General features: G+C 42.3%; 1 protein-coding gene across 3 annotated transcripts in view; it reads right to left on the bottom strand.

Moving 5' to 3' along the window:
- Nucleotides 1-19,198, bottom strand: part of STX8 (syntaxin 8) — a 241,991-nt gene that overhangs the window by 18,799 nt on the left and 203,994 nt on the right. Inside the window, exon 8 of one of the 3 annotated variants that reach the window (XR_015554624.1) lies at nucleotides 7,334-7,410. The exons of the other annotated variants lie outside the window; for them this stretch is intronic. The gene's annotated coding sequence lies outside the window, so the exon portion shown is untranslated. The remainder of the gene's footprint in view (nucleotides 1-7,333; nucleotides 7,411-19,198) is intronic. 3 annotated transcript variants of the gene reach the window in all.

The following is a 19,198-nucleotide window of genomic DNA, read 5'->3' as shown; positions in this document are numbered from 1 at the left end:
AATGACATAGAGTCAGGAACTCAAATCTATAGACATAATCATAACTTTGTATAAATCTCAAACAAACTGACCTCTCAGGGGTGTCATGAGGATCAATGAGATACGTGGGAAGCACTCTGAGCACCTCGATTAAAAGCAACTGGAGCCCAGTTCTCCCTTCTGGGTCCCAAAGGTCATCTCAGAAGGAAGAGGCTAAAGCCCTCCCCTCTCCTGGAGCTCCAGTCTTTGCTGTTAACATCCGCTCACAGGTTCACATTTGGGGGTGAGCCGTGAAGTGGGGCTCTTGGGCAGGGCCGGGCGGGCAGCGTGCTTACAGCAGCCTGGTCACTAGGTCGCGGCTCCTATGGTCAGTGGCGACCCCTTCCCTCCCGCCAGCGAGGACCACATGAGGCCACACACAACCAAAGGTCTCTCTACAGAACGATTCTGCTCCTGCCTGGGGGTGGGAAGTAGAACTTGTCCCACACCCATACTGTGTGGCGCTATGCAGGTTTATATAGTCTGACTTTCTCCTCATAAAGAAAGAATCTGGCTCAAGAGCTCGCTGATGATTTCAAAATTTATCTAAACAAATGTGGAGGCCAGCATAGGCTATTGGCTAATTGCGTAATTGGCCTGAGGCCTTTCTGCTTTGGCGATTTCCCCCTCATTCTGAATCTCGCACTGGAAATCCAAGCTGCTCAGCCTGGCCACGGAGCAGCCCTGTGTTTACGTGGCTAGACCTCAACTTAGCGGCGCTGCTGGTGTATAGTCTGACATGCTCGGCAATCTGCTCTAAGTGGTCCCTTTTGACAGTTTCCTGGATATGAGGTGCTGCTGCTTTTCCATTCTTGTTGAATGGTACTGAATATATGATTAGAGTCACTGCATCATAACCCATCTTTTTATCATTACAGTCTCATGTTGGTTCTGGGGAAATGACCACTTCTTTATAATGTCCCTAGGTCATAGGAACCACCAAAATCTTCATTACTTGACTATTACAGTTAATGGTCTCTTTACAACTTCCACTTCTTTTGCTTCTGATGACACAGACTTCCTCTTTACTCCAGCCTACCAGCACTGAGCGGTCTACCCAGACCTCTTAGGTCTCTTCCTCAATATATTTCCACTCTTACTCCAAGCACCCATGGAGACTTCCTTCCCTTAGCTCTTACCGCCTAGGCTCAACTCTTCTGCCCTTGGAGCTTCCTCCATCGCTCCTAAATAAAGGGCCAGCCCAGCTGATGCCGGGGGACCACCACCGCTCCCTGCCTCTTCCTTGGTCCTTCTACCTCTACCGCCCTCAGCCATTTACATATGCCGTCACCGTGTCTTTACGCATACCGTGTCAGGAACATGCAGGCAATGGTTAAGCCTATGGCTTTAGAGCCAGACTGCTTGGGTTCAAATCCTGGCCACCCTACTTCCCATCTGTGTGATCATGGGCAAGCTACTTAACCTGTCTGGGCCTCCCCCGTAAAATGGGATAACAGTAGTATATATAAGGTACTGGAAATAGTACCTGTGACACAGTAAGTGCTCAATAAATACTCGCTTTTCTTATTATTGAGGCTTTACCAGGCACCTTTCGTGGTGTGCCTACAGCCCCTTCAAATGAGATCTGTTTCAACCAAAGCTCTGGTTAAGGGGTGAGCCAAGGCAGCTGTGGTTTATATCCCATGATCCTAGCCATCAAGCCAAGGTGACTTGGGCATACAAAGAGAGGTCAGCCAATCCACAGGCTGGCCAGCAGCCTCTGACCTATTTTTGCCCAGCACATGAAGCTGAGTTGGGTAAACAGTCTTTTCTCTGGAGTTCAACTAGAAAATAAGGAGCAATGCAAGCTTGCCACGTCTGCCCCACTTCCTAAGAACGGTAACATGTGTCCTTAGAATAAACCCACCTTTACTGTAATAATCTGAGTGATTCTCTGGGTTTTTCCCTCCCAACCAAAAGGTCCCCCAAAGAACAAAAGTTTAATTAATATATATCTCATGCTACTGAAACATGAAACAAAGGACAGATTTGAACTAAAGGAGTAAATTTCTAATTGCAAAATTTTGGGCCATCAGTGAGATGGCTGGAAGGCTTTCCATCACTTCTCAAAACAGACTTTTAGGCCATCAATGAGATATCTAAGACACAAAGAAAATTGGTTTTAGTCAGAGTTACCTTTTAACATCCACCCCCATTTCAAATCCAGATTCTACAGTGTCTGTAGATTTAATTAGGATAAAAGTCTTCTTCACTTAAGGTGAGTAAAGAACAAACTCTTCTCTGGTTAACTTCCTTGTCACTCTGGAGAATATCCCTACTACTATTTCTCAAATGAGAAATCCTGAAGCTTTCTGGAGCACAGGGTGTGGGTAGAGGTATAAGAGAAGCAACAGTTGGAAATGACAGCTGGTGAAAGTTAGCTAGAACAGAACTAAAATGGCTTATGATGGGGTCTAGGCTGAATAGAGAGAAGAGAAGCCAGTCATCCTCCATCCATCACTAACCCACTCTGTGCTGGGTACCATTTTAGATGCTGGGAATACAACAAGGGTCAAGATGGACATGATACCTGGCCCCAAGGAATTTACATGCTAATGGGGGAGACAGACATTCAAATAATCACAGAATGAAATAATTACAAATCATGGGTAAGTGCTAAGGAAACAAACAAGGTGCTATGATAAGAACTACATAATGGATGGTCAGATATGGCCTTCTGTGGAGGTGCTAAGTTGGAACCTAAAAGTTAAGGATTCAGTCACAAGAAAAGTTGAGCAAAAACCATTCCAGCTGGAGAGTGCAGTAAGCACAGAGCACTTGGGGATTTCATAGAATGGAAAGAGAGCCGCTGTGGCTAGAACTGGCCAATGAGAAGGAGAGAAATCACGATGAGTTTGGTGAGAGAGCCAGGGGCTAAGTTCTACAGGGCCTTGGAGGCCACGGTAAGGAGTTGGATTACATTCAGGTACAAGGGAAGCCACTGATGCTTTAAGCAGGGAGTAGCAATATCTCATTTATGTTATACAGTCATTTACACCACTGTGTGGAGACTGGACTGGAAGGTACAGTCTCTGGGGACAAGTAACGTCAACAAGACCTTTTTGAGAGAACTATCACAGCATCCAGGCAAGAGGGTAAGGTGGAATGGGGTGGTGGCAGTGAAGATGGAGGGATCTGAAATATATTTTATTATTATTATTTTTTATAATTTTATTTATTTATATTTTTCCCCCAAAGCCCCAGTAGATAGTTGTATGTCATAGCTGCATTTCCTTCTAGTTGCTGTATGTGGGACACGGCCTCAGCATGGTCGGAGAAGCGGTGCGTTGGTGCGCACCTGGGATCCGAACCCGGGCCGCCAGCAGCAGAGCACGCGCACTTAACTGCTAAGCCACGGGGCCGGCCCTGAAATATATTTTAGAAGAGAATTACCAGGGCTTCCTTATGGATAAGAAAGGGAGCTGTGGCGATAGGAGAGGAAACAAGATTTCTACCTTGAATAACTGGGTCAATGGGGTGCCACTTATTGAAATGGAGAAAAGTAGGGGGTTCTGGATATACTGCAGAGGAATTTAAGCTGAGATTTCTTTTCTTTTCTTTTCTTTTTGTGAGGAAGATCAGCCCTGAGCTAACATCCATGCTAATCCTCCTCTTTTTGCTGAGGAAGACCAGCTCTGAGCTAACATCTATTGCCAATCCTCCTCCTTTTTCTCCCCCAAAGCCCCAGTAGATAGCTGTATGTCATAACTGCACACCCTTCTAGTTGCTGCATGTGGGACGCGGCCTCAGCATGGCCGGAGAAGCGGTGCGTCGGTGCACGCCCGGGATCTGAACCCAGGCCGCCAGTAGCGGAGCGCGTGCACTTAACCGCTAAGCCACGGGGCCGGCCCTAAGCTGAGATCTCAAATAAGCAGTTGGACATACAGTATAAAGCTGGAGCTCAGAAGAAAGATCATGGGAGGTGCAGAGTGGTAGGGATGGGAGAGGAAGAGCAGCAGCAGGAGGAGGTTAGGCCAGAGTGGGTAGAGGAGGGACCTCCAAGTTTAGGGACTTCTGAGACTATGGCCAAGGGTTGGTGAAGGGGGACTGAAAGGGAAGTCTCTGGCTCTGCCACTATCTGATGAGGACAGCAGCAGCAGCAGCAACTACAGCTAGGATTTACTGAGGGTCTACTGTGTGCCAGGCACTGTACTCATTGTCTTATATACACCATCTCTAATCTCCATAATAATCCTGCAAACTGATATTATCATGATGATGATGATGATGATGATGATGATGATGATGATGATGATGATAGAGGCACATGAAGCTCAGAAAATTTAAGCAATTTATCCAAAGTTTCAGAGTTCTTCAGTGTTAGACCTGGGATTTGAACCTAGGTTGACTAATGCCAATGGTCATAGTCATAAAGAGTTTACAATAACATCAAGACTATATATAAGTACAAAAAGACCTAAGAATACCAACAACGCAACTTCCAAACCATCTTCTCTGCTTCCACAGCCAATTAGACTAAACTACTATGATCTTCTCACTGTCTTCCCCGCCACAGAACAATGAGTGTCAACAGATCTCCTTTTTGCTGCCCAAGTCAACCCTTTTCTTAACTGTGAACACAAAGCCTAACCATGTCTGTTCCTTGGTTTCCCTTCAAGAACTAAAAGAGACCAAATTATTACTTGTAGATAATGAGAATGACTAACCTGGAAATAACAAAATAATCAACAGAAAATCTATCTGAACTAAAATAAAGTGGCTAGGTAACAAATACCTTGATAAATTCCAACCCTTTTCTTATAAACCAGTCACAATCAATTAGAAAATATGATGGAAAAGCTTATTAATAACTAGACTAATGAACAGAGAACAAAGGAATTAATAAAAATGAACAGGATTGATGTTTTGAAAATTCCATAACTTTATTGAAGGACATAAAGGAAAATTTGAATAAAGGGAGAGACATACCATATTCCTGGACGGGAAGATTCAGTACTGTGTGCATGTCGGTTCTCTCCAAATTAACCTAAACATTTAATTCAGTTATGATAAAAATAGCAACAGGATGTTTCAGGATATTGCCAAATTACTGTGAGGCAACAAGGACTATTTCCATTTTACAGATAAGAAAACTAAGGCTTAGAAGAGGAGAAGAAAGTGGAATCTATTCCAAGGAAATTAATGTGAAGGCAGAAAACAATAATTACATGATGTTTGCTGCAGAGTTGTGTGTGCATGTATGTGGGCAGGAGATAAGAAGGAGATTAGTTCTCAGATGGCCCTAAGCGTTGTCTCAAGGAATCTGGGCAATGAGGAGTCTCTGACAGGTTTTAGTGGGGAGAAGTGGTGGTGGAGGGGAAGGGTTGACAAAAGCAAATCCAAGTGTTCTGAAGCTCCCTCAGGCTTCAGTGTGGAGAACTGGCAGGGAGGGAGAAGAACTGGAGACAAGGAGATGAGTTAGGAAACAACAAGAGTAATCCAGAAGACGACAGGCATCTGAAGGACAGAAGGAAAGAAGTGCATGGCTTCCACAGATACTAAAAAGGGAGAATTAACAAGAATCAGCATCAGACTGGATGTCAGGACTGAGCGAGAGGGAAGAGCCAGGAACGACTCCTGAGTATTTGGCTTGAGAAACTGAGTGGTTGGTGGTCTTGCTCATCAAAATAGAAAATAGAGAGAGAAGAGCAGGGCTGGAGAAGATCACGAGCCCAGTTTTAGACATCTTGGGTATTATTTCAAGCAAGATTTGACAACACAATATTTGCTTTTCTTCCACTGGGATTATAGAGAACTTGTCTGTTGGGCTAGCAAATCACTGGGGAAAATTTCCTATTTTGCTGGGAGTTTGGGGCAGACTTACATATACTTTAAGTATCCTAAATGTGAAGCAGATACAGTCCCTTGGAGTGATTTTAAAAGTGGTAAAAGGGGGCCGGCCCCGTGGCTTAGCGGTTAAGTGTGCGCGCTCCACTACTGATAGCCCGGGTTCGGATCCCGGGGGCGCACCGACGCACCGCTTCTCCGGCCGTGCTGAGGCAACGTCCCACATACAGCAACTAGAAGGATGTGCAACTATGACATACAACTATCTGCTGGGGCTTCGGGGGGGAAAAAAGGAGGAGGATTGGCAATAGATGTTAGCTCAGAGCCGGTCTTCCTCAGCAAAAAAAAGAGGAGGATTAGCATGGATGTTAGCTCAGGGCTGATCTTCCTCACAAAAAAAAAAAAAAGTGGTAAAAGGGCTCAGGTGTGGGTCTAGCATCCATGGCTGGCAGAGGCCTCCTCAGCAAGGCCCTCTCTGGGGTCTTCTTCCCGCCTTCCTGTCAGAGGCTAAGGCCGATGCCACGTCTCCATTTTCTCCCCTCTACCCCAAGACTCCCAGACATTCATTTTATGTTTTTGTACATTTGATAATATTTTGGTTGGTACTTGATGACTATAATCCCTCCTCTTTAACATCCTAGAGTGCATTTCTTCATTCATTATATTCCTTCAAACATTATACGTATTGTTTCCAAGTATGGTAAGAAAGTTTTCAACAGAAAGGCATATAATTGGAAGCCATCCTTTTTATTAATGCAACTTTACTATCGCCAGGTGTCTTTTCTTAACTTATAACCATCCATGTCACCTTGATCCTTAGACTCAGCTGTTTATCATAGTGTAAAGAGAAAAGGTCAGCCAAAGGAAAGCTAGCCGTTTTCTCTATTCGACACTTCTCTGGCCAACCTACTTGGCCAAGAAGAGCAGAATTGAGATTCTCTTGCTCACCTGTGGCATCATACCCAACTGAAAGCAAATTTCTGACAGGAAATATCCAGGCAAAAGCTAAACTTGCAAATTTGAATACATGAAATGAGAGAGTAGCTTTATGGAGATGAATTTTTTTTTCTTTACCCAAACTGAAGAACTGCATGTATCTGTCCTCTAGCAAAAGGATATCTAAGACACCAGCACGGGCTGAAGCAAGAGAGCTTATGTGCCTGTCGTAGAACCTAGTCAGGGGCTCCCAAGGGGTAAGAGAGTGCAGGAAATCGGACAGGCATCTTCAGTGGGAAAAATGGGGCATTCACAATTACAGACCCCAAAACTGACTGTGACCCCAGGTGATTAGAGACTGAGAGAAGGTATTTTATGAAGCTCCCAGGACGGCCCCTAGTAACTTCTGAACCCTTTGCGATCAAATAATATCTTTTACTCTGACAAAAAGTTGTGGATAATTATAAATTACTTTTCTTATATGAAGGAGGTTTTTTCCTTTCTATAAATATTCAACCTTCTGTGTTTGAAATAGAATTCTCCGAGTTTTCACTTCATGAGGTTAAAGTATAAACTCAAGATAAGTACTCACCACGCCCACGTGGAATGTAGAGCTTCTGCAATGGATGGAATGATGCTCTTCATTTCATAAGCTTAAACTGCATGCATCTTTTTAAATTAAAAACAATTTTTTTAAGCAACTAAATGTTTCCAACAGCTTCTGTCTATAGGAATTAAACTATAGTTCCTTTTATTTTCTGGAATTATTTTATTAATCAACACAAAATTATCATCTATTCAGAAAAGTCTGATGGAAACCGTAACCTGAATAATATTCAAGGATTTTCTTTTGAAGCTGAAAGCCAGCAATTACGGTACTGGAAAAGGCTATTTTACTATGGTGCATTTCCTCAGGAGAGGAAATGATTTTTGAGAATACTGAAGCCTTTTTCATTCTAAAGCAGGCTAGCAACACCTGTACACAATCTTTCTAGACAACAATAAGACTTTTCTGAGGTTTCATGTCATGACCATTTAATTTAATAGCTCTGAGAGCTTAAACAGGACACTAATACCTCAGTTAACGGGCACGAATGGTGAACTGGGGATTCCAGTTAACTTAATTTTTCCATCAACTAATAGTAACCCATTTATGCAATGAAATTTCCTCGGCAGGATATAGGGGATCTGGACATCTCTTTTCAGGTATGTACAATTGTATGTTTTGTCTCTCAGTTTTACTTTTTTTTTTTTTAAGAAAAAATCAGCATTTTGCCTTCCATAAATCTTCAAATTAATAAACCAATAATCAACCACATGTAAAAGGCCTCACCAAAAAAAAAAGAGGTAAAGGCTGATAACCTTGGCTAAATAAAATAAAATATATTCCTCTCAATCCATGTAGCATTCATTTAACATGCTAGGTGTCGATCTGCACCCGAGGGATAGAGAGATAAACAATACATGTTTTTTTTGGACCTTAGAAGCTCACACTTTACATACAGATGAAGCTGAAAACTTGAGAAGATACGAAAAATGACAGATGTTTAATTTTTTCTTTAAAAGCATAAAAAGCTACTCTTGCTTTTGAAAAGTCAAGGCAAATGAAATGTACTTCTTGAAATAATTAGTGAAAAGAAAATAAATTTAAAGTTGCCTCTAGATCTATTAACCAGCAGAATAAGGACTGACTTTACATCTTGACTTCAACTTAACAGAATTAGAAAGCTTCAAAAGTTCTTAGAAATGTAACAGGTAAATGGGTGAAGGTAACTAAAAAACTTTCTGATTTGTCTTGCCTGGGCCCAAAGACCCTCGGTCTCCTCAGTCTCTTGCTAGTTTTATGTTTTAATTAACAGATGCAAAGTCTTTCAAAGTCATGGGTGGGGCTGGGTTTCTTTTCTCTGATGGTTTCCAGCAGACAACTTTGGCCTTAGGATCTTAAGTTTTCTGGAATACTAGGTTCCATTCTCCGTGCTTCCCAGGCCCCACCCCCCTGGAAATCCTGATTCAGTGGTTCCAGAATGGGGCCCAGGAATTTGTATTTTTAGTAAGAACATCATGTGATTCTTATCATTAAGGAAATTTGGACAATATGGCCTTGGATAATATGATTGGCCTAAGAATCACAGATGGCGGGGGGAGTAGGGGAGGTGTTAGTGCCCGGAGGAAAAAGCAGATTGCAAGGCCTCAAGATCTGGAGAGTCAGGTTGTCAGGTTCAGTAAGCCCGGGGTCGGGTTCAGGAATCTGCATTTTTAATGAGCACCTCAGGCAACATCTGGTTGACAGAAACATTACCCTTGTGGCTGATGAGTTGCCAAACTCTATTCTGCAAGTGTTGGACACAAAACGATCAGAATCAGGGGAAACTGATATAGAGGTGTGAAGTAGTGATACAAAGGAGGGGCATCCAGGACATCTTGGTCTACCTGGGGCCCCGGACTGCTTCCTGCAGTTCCTGATCTGACCTAGACCGGCCACTTCTTGAAGCCCTGCCTCCAAAAGCCAGAGTTAAGCCCAAAACATTATGGACAACAAGATGCCCATCTGTCCCTACACAGGGCAGATCTAGGATGCCAACTGGTACAACTCCGGCAGTGTGAAACAGTGCTCACCTCAGGGAAACAAACACAAAGTGGCAAGATGTCTTTTGGAATGTCATGGCCTGGTTATATCATGCCTGAAAATTGCAAATGAAACTATTATATGTACCATCGCCTGGTCATAAATGAACACGTTGTTTACTACAAATTCTGCTGAAATAAACCTGTCTTCACATACAATTGCTAAGGCATTTTGTGCTTAGAAAAACAAATTCTTTAAAGACAAACAATACCTTCACATTTTCCCTACAAAAGTGACTAATTTACTCAATATTTCTGAAAAGTTGTAACGAACTTCTCCTAGAATCCCCATATTACTGCATTTCATACTTGCCAATAACTATATAGACCTGTTTCGAAATGCCAAGGGAAATATCAGACTTGGTAAGGCTAAAAAAAATGGGGCGACATCATAAATGGGATGAAAAACTCCATTTGAATGCTTCCCCATGAAGTCAGTCTACATTTCATCCAAATGGTTGAACTCCAAAAGTACCTCGGCAGTTCAGCTGTCTTGATTTCAAACCTCTGCCCACATGGCTCAAATTTGCAACTTAAATATTCAGTATGAAAACAAAGTTATTTAACTGTTAGCACAGGATTCTTCTCCAAAAGAGAGAAGGAAAGGCACATGTTTCAGCCCACACACATGCACTGATCTTTGACTTCTAAATATCGATGCACAACACACAATTATTTTGGCTTTGGAAGGCTATACTGTCTGCTATGTTGGGGTGGGCAGTTACAAAAAAATCTTGTCTTGAATACCGCCAGAGCTGAAGATTTTTATGCATGTATAGCACAAATGGTTCTTTTTCATTTTGGACAGAAAAAGCACTTAAAAAAAGGTTTGGTGGGGAGGCTTTGCAGTGGTATTTCACCTCAATACATCTTTCAAGTTTGATAGCTTGTAAGCTCACGGCTTTGGTTCTCGTCTTCAACCTTCAGACAACTGTAAGCTGTCCGCAGCAGCTGCAGAGGCCGAGTCTTTAAATGAAATAAAGAAATAATTGCTTCAGGGAACAAAGGGAAGAAAAAAAGCCCTGTTAGCTGAACTACATGGCCCTTTGGGATTGTGTGTGGTATGTACTCGTGATTAATATAGTTCACTGTGGTAAGAAGGAATCCTTGAGCAATCCCAGAGAATCAGAAAAAGTGTGATGTGGTCAAAAGGGTGTGAGTTTCAGAGGCATACCTGGGTTCAAATCGCAGCTCTGCACTGAGAAGCTGTGTGACCTTGACAAAGGGCCTTGGCCTCTTGAGGTCTTCCTCCCTTATCTGCAATATGGGAATAACACTACCTACCCTCATGGGGCTGTAATGAAGACTGGAGGGGATGATGGATGTAATGTGCTGATTTTGTTCAACGTAGCAAATTGAACACCCACGGTTATCTCTGTCCGCTCCCCAAACTCCACTTAAAGGGGGAGAAATGGTATAAATCCATAAACCAAAAGAATAGGGGAGAAAATAATATCCAATCAGATATATCAATAAAATGTTGGAAGACAGAAAGTAAAAGGACAAGTGATAAAGGATTTAGAGTAGAAGATGAAACTTAACAACTGATTGGGAGAGGAGTGGAAATCCAAGGTAGGACACTGGTTGGTGCACTAGATCCCTGGAAAGACTCAGGGATGGGAGGCACCAGGTACACCTGAAGGCAGAGCTAAAACAAGGGGACTGGTTGAAGACTATATGAGGAGCAGTTACACCCCAGAACCCCTGTCACCCCACACAACCAGGCAAACTACCTCTTCACTTATCCTCTCAGGAAAGAAGTTCAGTGGAGAAACTGGACCACAGGAGTTCTAAACATGGGGGCAACAGGCACCAAAGAAGGAAGAGATAAAGTGAGAGGTCGAAAATAGGGAGATTAAATACAAGTTTTCATATGGAATGATGAGCTCACTGCTCCCTCCCCCATTAGGCTCCCAGACACTATAGCTAAGCTTCCACTCACCAGGTGGGAGACTACAGGACTCCTCTAGGAAGAAAGGGACTAACCAAAGAGAAAAGACCTACAGACACTAACATTTGGGATCTCCTCAAAAATGACTAGGTCCTTCCCTGTCTGATAATCCTCTTATAAAGCTGCAATTCAACACACCCTACCCACTCATACAAAACTTTTAGGTGTCTTTTCAGTGCTTCATTCTTAAACATTAATGGGCAGCCAAGCATCACTAGACATCTGATGAAAAGAGAAAAAAAAAAATCCCCCAAATCATCTCCCTCCCCCCACCCGCCCAAAAAAAAAACAGAAAAAGGAATTCAGTGAAAAGATACAATGTAAAGAACAGAAGAAAACTTCAGAGAAACACTAATTAATATCCTCGGAGATATAATATTTTGTATCTGTGAAACTAGAACAGAATAACATTTAAAAACCAGAAAACTTGAGAGTTAAAAAAAAAAAGGCAGGGGCCGGCCCAGCGGTGCAAGCGGTTAAGTGTGCGCGCTCCGGTATGGCGGCCTGGGGTTTGCCTGTTCGGATCCCGGGTACACACCGACGCACCGCTTGTCAAGCCATGCTGTGGTGGCGTCACATATAAAGTGGAGGAAGATGGGCATGGATGTTAGCCCATGATGTTGTCTTCCTCAGCAAAAAGAGGAGGATTGGCAGATGTTAGCTCAGGGCCAATCTTCCTCACACACACACAAAAAAAAGACAGCATCAATAAAGAGATTCAATAGAAGGATCTGAAGATGCAACTGAAGAAATGTCCCTGAAATGAACAAAAAGACAAAGAAACGAAAAAAACAGGAGAGAAAGTAATAAGGAAATTAGAGGAGTAAACCAGGAAACCCAGTAACCAACTAATGACTGTACCAAAAGGAAAGAAAAGAGAAAACAGAGGAGGTAATTATCAAAGCCATAATATACGAAAAAACGCTCAGAACTGAAAGACATGAATTCCAGACTAAGGGTCCACAAAGTACCCAACACAATAATAGGGTATGAGAGGGGAAGTTACTCGAATGCCTTCTATGTGAAATTTAGAATACTGAGACTAAAGGGAAGCTCTTAAAAGCAAAATAAGACATATAACAAGGTTCAGGAATCACAATGGCACTGGACTTCTCTGTATCAACACAGAAAGCTAGAAGACAATGAAAATGCCTTCAAAATTCTAGGCACAAATTGTTTCCAACCTAAAATTCGAAATGCAATCAATTAACTTCAAGAAGTAGAATAAAGATATTTTTCAGACATGCAATATCTCAAGAAATTTACTTCTCAGGTACTCTTCCTGAGAAAGATAGGGGAGGATGTGTTCCCTCACAATGAGGGGGTAAACCTGGAAAGAAGGTACGCGTTCCTGGAAAGAGGCTCCAACAGGAGAGAGAAGTGACGAAGTCTCAAGAAGACACGGAAGAGAAGCCCCAGGTAGCAGAGGTACTGCAGGCCTAGAGAGCTACCAGTCTGGACTGGAACAGAAGGATGGGCCTCCTGGAGGGAGGGCCCCAAGGAAATACGAAAAGATAGATTATTCGATATGTATTTCACCAAGTCCACAGGAATTTCTTAGCTCTGTAATAATTTAGGGCAAGAATTATGACAAGTAAAGGGAAAAAATGACAGTAAGTTCAGGAAAAGCAAAATATTGTATAAGGAAGGAAATCTAATTATAGTAAGCTACATGGCTCAGCTAAAAATGTTGATAGAGTCAAAATAAAAATGCTGAATAATGATTTTACTGGCAATTGTGATTTGCCTCTACCGGTAGCATAGATGGAAAGGGTGAGTGCACGTGTGTGTGGGGGGGGGCCAGTGAAAGAACTAAGTCATCATCTTCCACAGTAGGAAGTTAATAGATGACATCTAAAATTGCAATCAAATCAAGTCATATTAGTACAAGCATATTATTTAGAAATAAGAAAGTAAAATTCAGAAGAAACAGGTGAAAGAGTTGAAAGTACTTTCCTCTGCAGAATGGGACTTGGGGGGAAGGAAGGTGGAGTAGGTAACCATTGCTCTCTGTTTCCTGTTTTGAAATGAACCCTGTATTACTGTTTTTCTTTGTAAATTATGCCTAGACATTAGTTTGACTCATCACCAGGCCAGATTCTGGGTTAAATGCCTACCACTGTGTCTTGGCATGGGGATCAAAGGCAGGTGTGGAGCGGGATGGAGGTCAATGTTACCTCCACCCGAACCAAATGGAATAAGCAGGTATTGGGTGCATGAGGGAAAAAAAAAAAACACAGGTCATGACAGCCTCTCTTTGGCTGCCCAGCAAGCACATGTGTGCATGTGCACACAAATACACACACACTTATAAAATTTCAATAATCTAACAATACATTTATCATAATATGACTCTCCCAAGCACAACCAAAACTGCATTCACTTCCTTCCCAAATGGAGAAATATCTCAAATCACGTCTTGCTACTGCATACAGAGGGAATGTCATGGAGCCTCTGTTCTACGAGTCCCGGACCTCTGGTTGATGTGCATTCTTCTTGGTCCAGTCCATATATAGCTCTCCATATTATGACTAATATTTTAATCACCTCCCATATGTCCAATATATACTTGATGAAAATTCTGATCATGCTACTAAAACCTCCCATTTGGAAAAGGGGAAATGGGGAACAACAAATATTGCCCGCCAGTCAAGGGCACATGTCTGCTTATCAGGCTGTACTAACTGTTCCCCGGGAGGCTCATTCCCCTCTAGTGTCCTCTGCTGAGGAGAACACCCCTTTGGGAGCTCCCCCACTTTACCTAAGGTCAGCTTCAAGAAGGGGATGCTGCACAGCCGTGGTGAGCATGGAAACAAATTCTGGGGATAAATGAGGATTCTGTCAGCTCTAAAAGTAGTATCAACCCAAACAAACGTTGCTATCAACCAAATGGAAGAGTTTCTGTGTGTTCTATAAAACCACTGTTGAATTATATGCTTCAATTACTGTGATAAATATTCAATACCAGGAAAACCTTGCCTTTCTTGAAAAAGTATGTTTCTTTTCTATTAGGTGTTATCATTGTGTAACACATCCCTTTTCCCTTTTTGTATTGGTTTTCCAGGATTCTATTCTTGGTGCTAAACCGGAGGCTCAAACATGGTATTAGTTTAGCGATTTGATACATTCTATTTATGTTCTCGTCTACATTTAAACATTTTCTGTTTCTTCTTTAGCAGCTTTGAGATTTTAAACACACACAACACTTCATTGTAAACTATCCCACATCTTCTTTGGAACACACAGGTTACAAATTATAAATAAAATCTATCCTGGGATAGAAGTTGGGCTATCTTTGTTCAACTTTGCTCTACAAGATTATGTTAGATTCCAAGACGGGGGAAGAAACTATGCTTTGGATAGTCTGCAAGCCTTGCTAGCCAGTCTTCATTGCTTGCTATTTTGCTATTTTATCCTTAAGTCTTGGTCTACCGGCCAAACTCCATGAACTTATCCATTTATTTATGCTGTTGTGTATATTTTGCTGTTGTTTCCAAGGAAAAGTTATTTTTGAAATCCTCCAGCCTTGCCTTAGTTGAACTAAGGGGAAGCTGGATTGTTTTTCTCATATGTCTATGTGTTCCTGAGTGCTGGATGCTGCCAGCTAACCAGACCAGAACCAGAATTCGGGAACGAACCATTAGAGTTGGGGGCAGAGGCACTGTGAATCCAGGAGGTACAGAATCGGGCCAGAGGTGGAGGGATGCTGTCCCTGCCCACTGGGCAATTCTTTTACACAGTCACAGAAAAACATCAGACAAATAAATGGACACTAAACATGAATCTTATAAGGGTAAGAACAAAGGCATCTTAAAAGTCAGTGCCACAATGTCAATCTGGGTGCCATTCGGTGGGGCTTCAGTGTTCACTGGCTTTCCAGACCTACCCCTGCAGCTAAGGTGTGTCACCACCGTGTGGTGGAAGAGAGAGTAACAGGCACACAGGACGGAGAGGGTTCCTGGTTCCCGCTCAGAGATTTAGAATGCTTTTCCAAGCCAAGGCTCGGAACAAAAATAGCATCTGTTTATTAAACTTGTCTCTTTCATAATACAGCACAGACTTCAGAAGGATAACTGTACAGTAGATAAAATGAAGAGAAAGCACTCGTGTATTTCTCCAGCTACCTGCTAAAGGCTAATCTCCAGCATGCTTTATTCTGAGGCCTACAAGAAGTTTCCTCCTCCCACCTCAACTAAAAAGAATCTTCCTCCTTAACTCTGCCCTTGAACTCCTTCGAAGCACAGTGCTCGCTTCTGGCTTCAGCTGACTAGGGCTTGCAAAATCATCTCGCTTAGCTACCCCAAGCTGGTCTGGACAATGCAGAATTTCCTTTAGAGCCAACAAAGCTTCCTCTCGCTGCCCGTCCTCTGGCTCTTTTTCAGAATTTGCTCCTCAGTTCCTGTGCCCCAAATCCTCAGATACCACTAGGTATTCAAATGTCATGCCCCCTACCCTCTCCCCAAGCTCACAGCCTTACAGCTGGCCAGCAAGCTGACTCTTTGGAGACTATTTCAATACAGATTAAAGTAGTCTAACAGAAAGTAAAACAAAACATGAATGTTTGACAGCTTTCATGATGGGTATTGGTTGCTTAAGCAAATTTAAATTCAATTCACCAACATTACTGAATTGAGTCAAATCACTAAATAACCATTAGGAGACAGTAGCCATATACCTCCATGTCTACTGGAAAGACGAGGAAAAATAACAATGAATACTGAGCACTTATTGTGTGCCAAGCATTGTTAAAAGGGCTATACTTGTTTTAACTCATTTAATCCTCACAAATATCCTAATATTAGGTAGATATCATTAATACTCTCAGTTTCCAGATAAGGGAGCAGAACAAAGGTATGCTCAGGTCACACAGCTGGTAAGTAATGGACCTGGGTTCAAACTCAGACAGACTGCAGAACTCTAATTTGAACCACTACATTACAAAGCCTCCCAGTGAGTCATTCATTAACCTCTCATCAGTTTAGGAAGGCTTCACAGAAGGTCTGGAATTTTAGAGACTATTTAAAAAAAATGAGAACCTTAAAAGTTGGGAAGGGAAAAGGGGGGTTTGGGTTTATGACGCATCTTTGGAGAATTCTCAAAGACCTGGGTATGTAACTGCAGTGACACAGGACACGTGAGAAGGTCCAATGATCCACCCATAAAACAGTATTATAAAAATAAAATATTATAGGGGCTGGCCTGGTGGCGTAGGGGTTAAGTGTGCGCGCTCCGCTGCGGCAGCCCAGGGTTCGGATCCTGGGCACGCACCGACGCACCGCTTGTCAAGCCATGCTGTGGCGACGTCCCATATAAAGTAGAGGAAGATGGGCACGGATGTTAGCCCAGGGCCAATGTTCCTCAGCAAAAAAAGAGGAAGATTGGCGACAGATGTTAACTCAGCGCTGATCTTCCTCACAAAAATAAAATAAAATATTATAATTTTGAAATGAATACTGCACTTTGTATTTTGCAAAGAACCTTTACCTATAGTATCCATTTTGAGCTTTGCAGTAACTCCAGAATGTCATGTTCAACTTTTTAATTAGTCACAATTTGTCATCCCAAGTCTCATTTTCTCTATTATACAGACGACCCAAGTGATGAGGATGACGCGCCCTGGCCCACAGGCAGACCAGGGACACCTACTGTAATGCCGTCCGCCCCTACATCTTGCTAACTTGACCCCAGGGCCAGCAAAGAACTATTAGTGAGAGGGGTGGCATAACACAAAAAATGAGAGATAGGAACTCCAACTGGAGGGCCTGGTGGTGCTAAAGAAGAAAGGGGAGGAGAAGTCACATTTTTTTGCTATGTGCAAAACTCTATGCTGGGCCTTAATGGCTCAGGAGAGCCAGAAACAGAACAGAATCACTGAATGAGAAGACTCCTGGGTGGAAGGCAACTGCTGGTTCTCCATCATGATCAGCTCTGGATGATGGTGGAACATCTGAAGCCCAATGTTTTATAAATAAGAGTTTTGGCAGTCTTATGTTCTTTAGAACAGACATCAAGGAGCAGACTGGAAACATTGAATGGCTACTCCAAGACTTCTTGGGACAGGCTGTATGGGAAAGGACTCTTAAAAAAGCATGGAGAGAAGGAATGTGGGGTACCTCAGTGATGAGGCATCAGGAGGAACTGGGGGACAGGAAATCCCCGGGTGTTGGTGTAATGGACTGATTTGTACCCCCGCCCCCATATCCATATGTTGAAACCCTAACCCCCAATGTGATGGTATTTGGAAATAGGGCCTTTAAGAAGGTAATTAGGGTTAAACGAAGTCATAGGGCGGGTTCCTAATCTGATACGGCTGGTGTTCTTACAAGAAGAGGAGACACCAGAGGGCTTTCTCTTTGCTCTCTCTTTCTCTCAACGCATCCACAGAGGAAAGGCCAGTGAGGATACAGCAAGAAGGTGGCCACCTGCAACTCGGGTCTCATCAGCAACCAACCAGTTCTGCTGGCACCTTGATCTTGGACTTCCCTTCTTCAGAACTGTGAGACAGTAAATTTCTACTGTCTAAGCTGCCCTGTCTATGCTATTTTGTTATTGCAGTCCGAGCAGACTGATACATGAGCCTTGGCCTTGCTACCCAAGGCCCCTCAGCCAGCACTTATTCAACTGCCAAAACTCAGTTACCCCTTCTCTGAAGTTTTTCTCATCTACTGTAGCCACTTCCTTCTTGATGCTCCCACTACACAGAGAGATTTTATCTGAGAACCCACAACACTTTATTGTCTTAATTTAAAAAGTCTGTCTGCCCCTACTAGAGTCTAAACTCCTTGAAAGAAGAGACTATCTTATTCAACTTTATATTCTTAGTCCCTGGCACAGAGCAGGCATTTAATAACTGTTTATGGACTAAATGAAGAAATAAATGAATCTAGGACATTGTCTTAAAAATGTGCATTAGTGTAAATGTTATGACATGATTTATTCACTCATTTATTCAACCATCAAGAAGTAAATGGTTGGGGGGAAAAGAAGTAAATCATTAAAAGAGAAGACTGAAAAATAAGAACATTTTTAAATAATGAAGAAATAATAAAATGAAGGATTAGCTGTGTAAGAGCATACAAATCCCAGTTACTTGTATGAACTACTTACCAGGTGGTACAATTGCAATTTAGAATTAAAGGTGAAGGATGGCAGTATAGAGTCGTGGATAAGTGGGCTCCAGAGTATGACAAATGTGGTGGCTGAATCCTCCTTCTGCTAATACTGGTTAGGTGATTTGGGCAAGTTACCTAACTTCTCTGTGCTTCAATGGCCTCACCTTTTTTTTTTTTTTTTTAAGATAAATTTTACTGAAGTATAACAAATATACAGAAAATAACACAAGTTGTTAAGGGAAGAGCTTAATGAATTTTCTAGTTGCCACATCTTGTAAATAGGGACAATAATAGTATCTGTCACGTAGGGTGGGTGACGGTTTAATGACAAAATGCTGTGAAGTGCTCAGCATGGTGCCCAATACACAGTGAGCCTCCACAAAAAAATGTTAGCTCTCAAGTTCTGTTTGCCTCATTTAATTGCAATTTTAAACTTGATTCATAGATGTTCAAACTTCGTATCGTTTTCCATATAGCCTGGTAGTATATACCCAGACTTAAGGGGAAAAAAGTGAATACTGCTCCCAATACACTTGTGAATATAGAAATTCATCAGTAGAACTGAGCATCAGAACCTCATTACTGCCACGTTCCCTGTCACTCCAGTTTAATAAAGGGATTCTTCATCTACTTAAAATGGCAAGTAAGCTTAGAGTTATGCACAGGGCTAAAGGAGGCAATAGAATACATTTGGAAAAGCTTCCCTGGTTGGTACATGAGAGAGAGAGAAAAAACTTTCACTTTCAGCATATGTGACGTCTCAAGCGGA

Source organism: Ceratotherium simum, chromosome 16 (assembly GCF_057802395.1).
Source record: "Ceratotherium simum simum isolate JZ-2026a chromosome 16, ASM5780239v1, whole genome shotgun sequence".
Taxonomy (NCBI): Eukaryota; Metazoa; Chordata; class Mammalia; order Perissodactyla; family Rhinocerotidae; genus Ceratotherium; species Ceratotherium simum.
The sequence above is the reverse complement of the archived record's forward strand: the minus strand, read 5'-3'. Positions and strand labels throughout refer to the sequence as shown.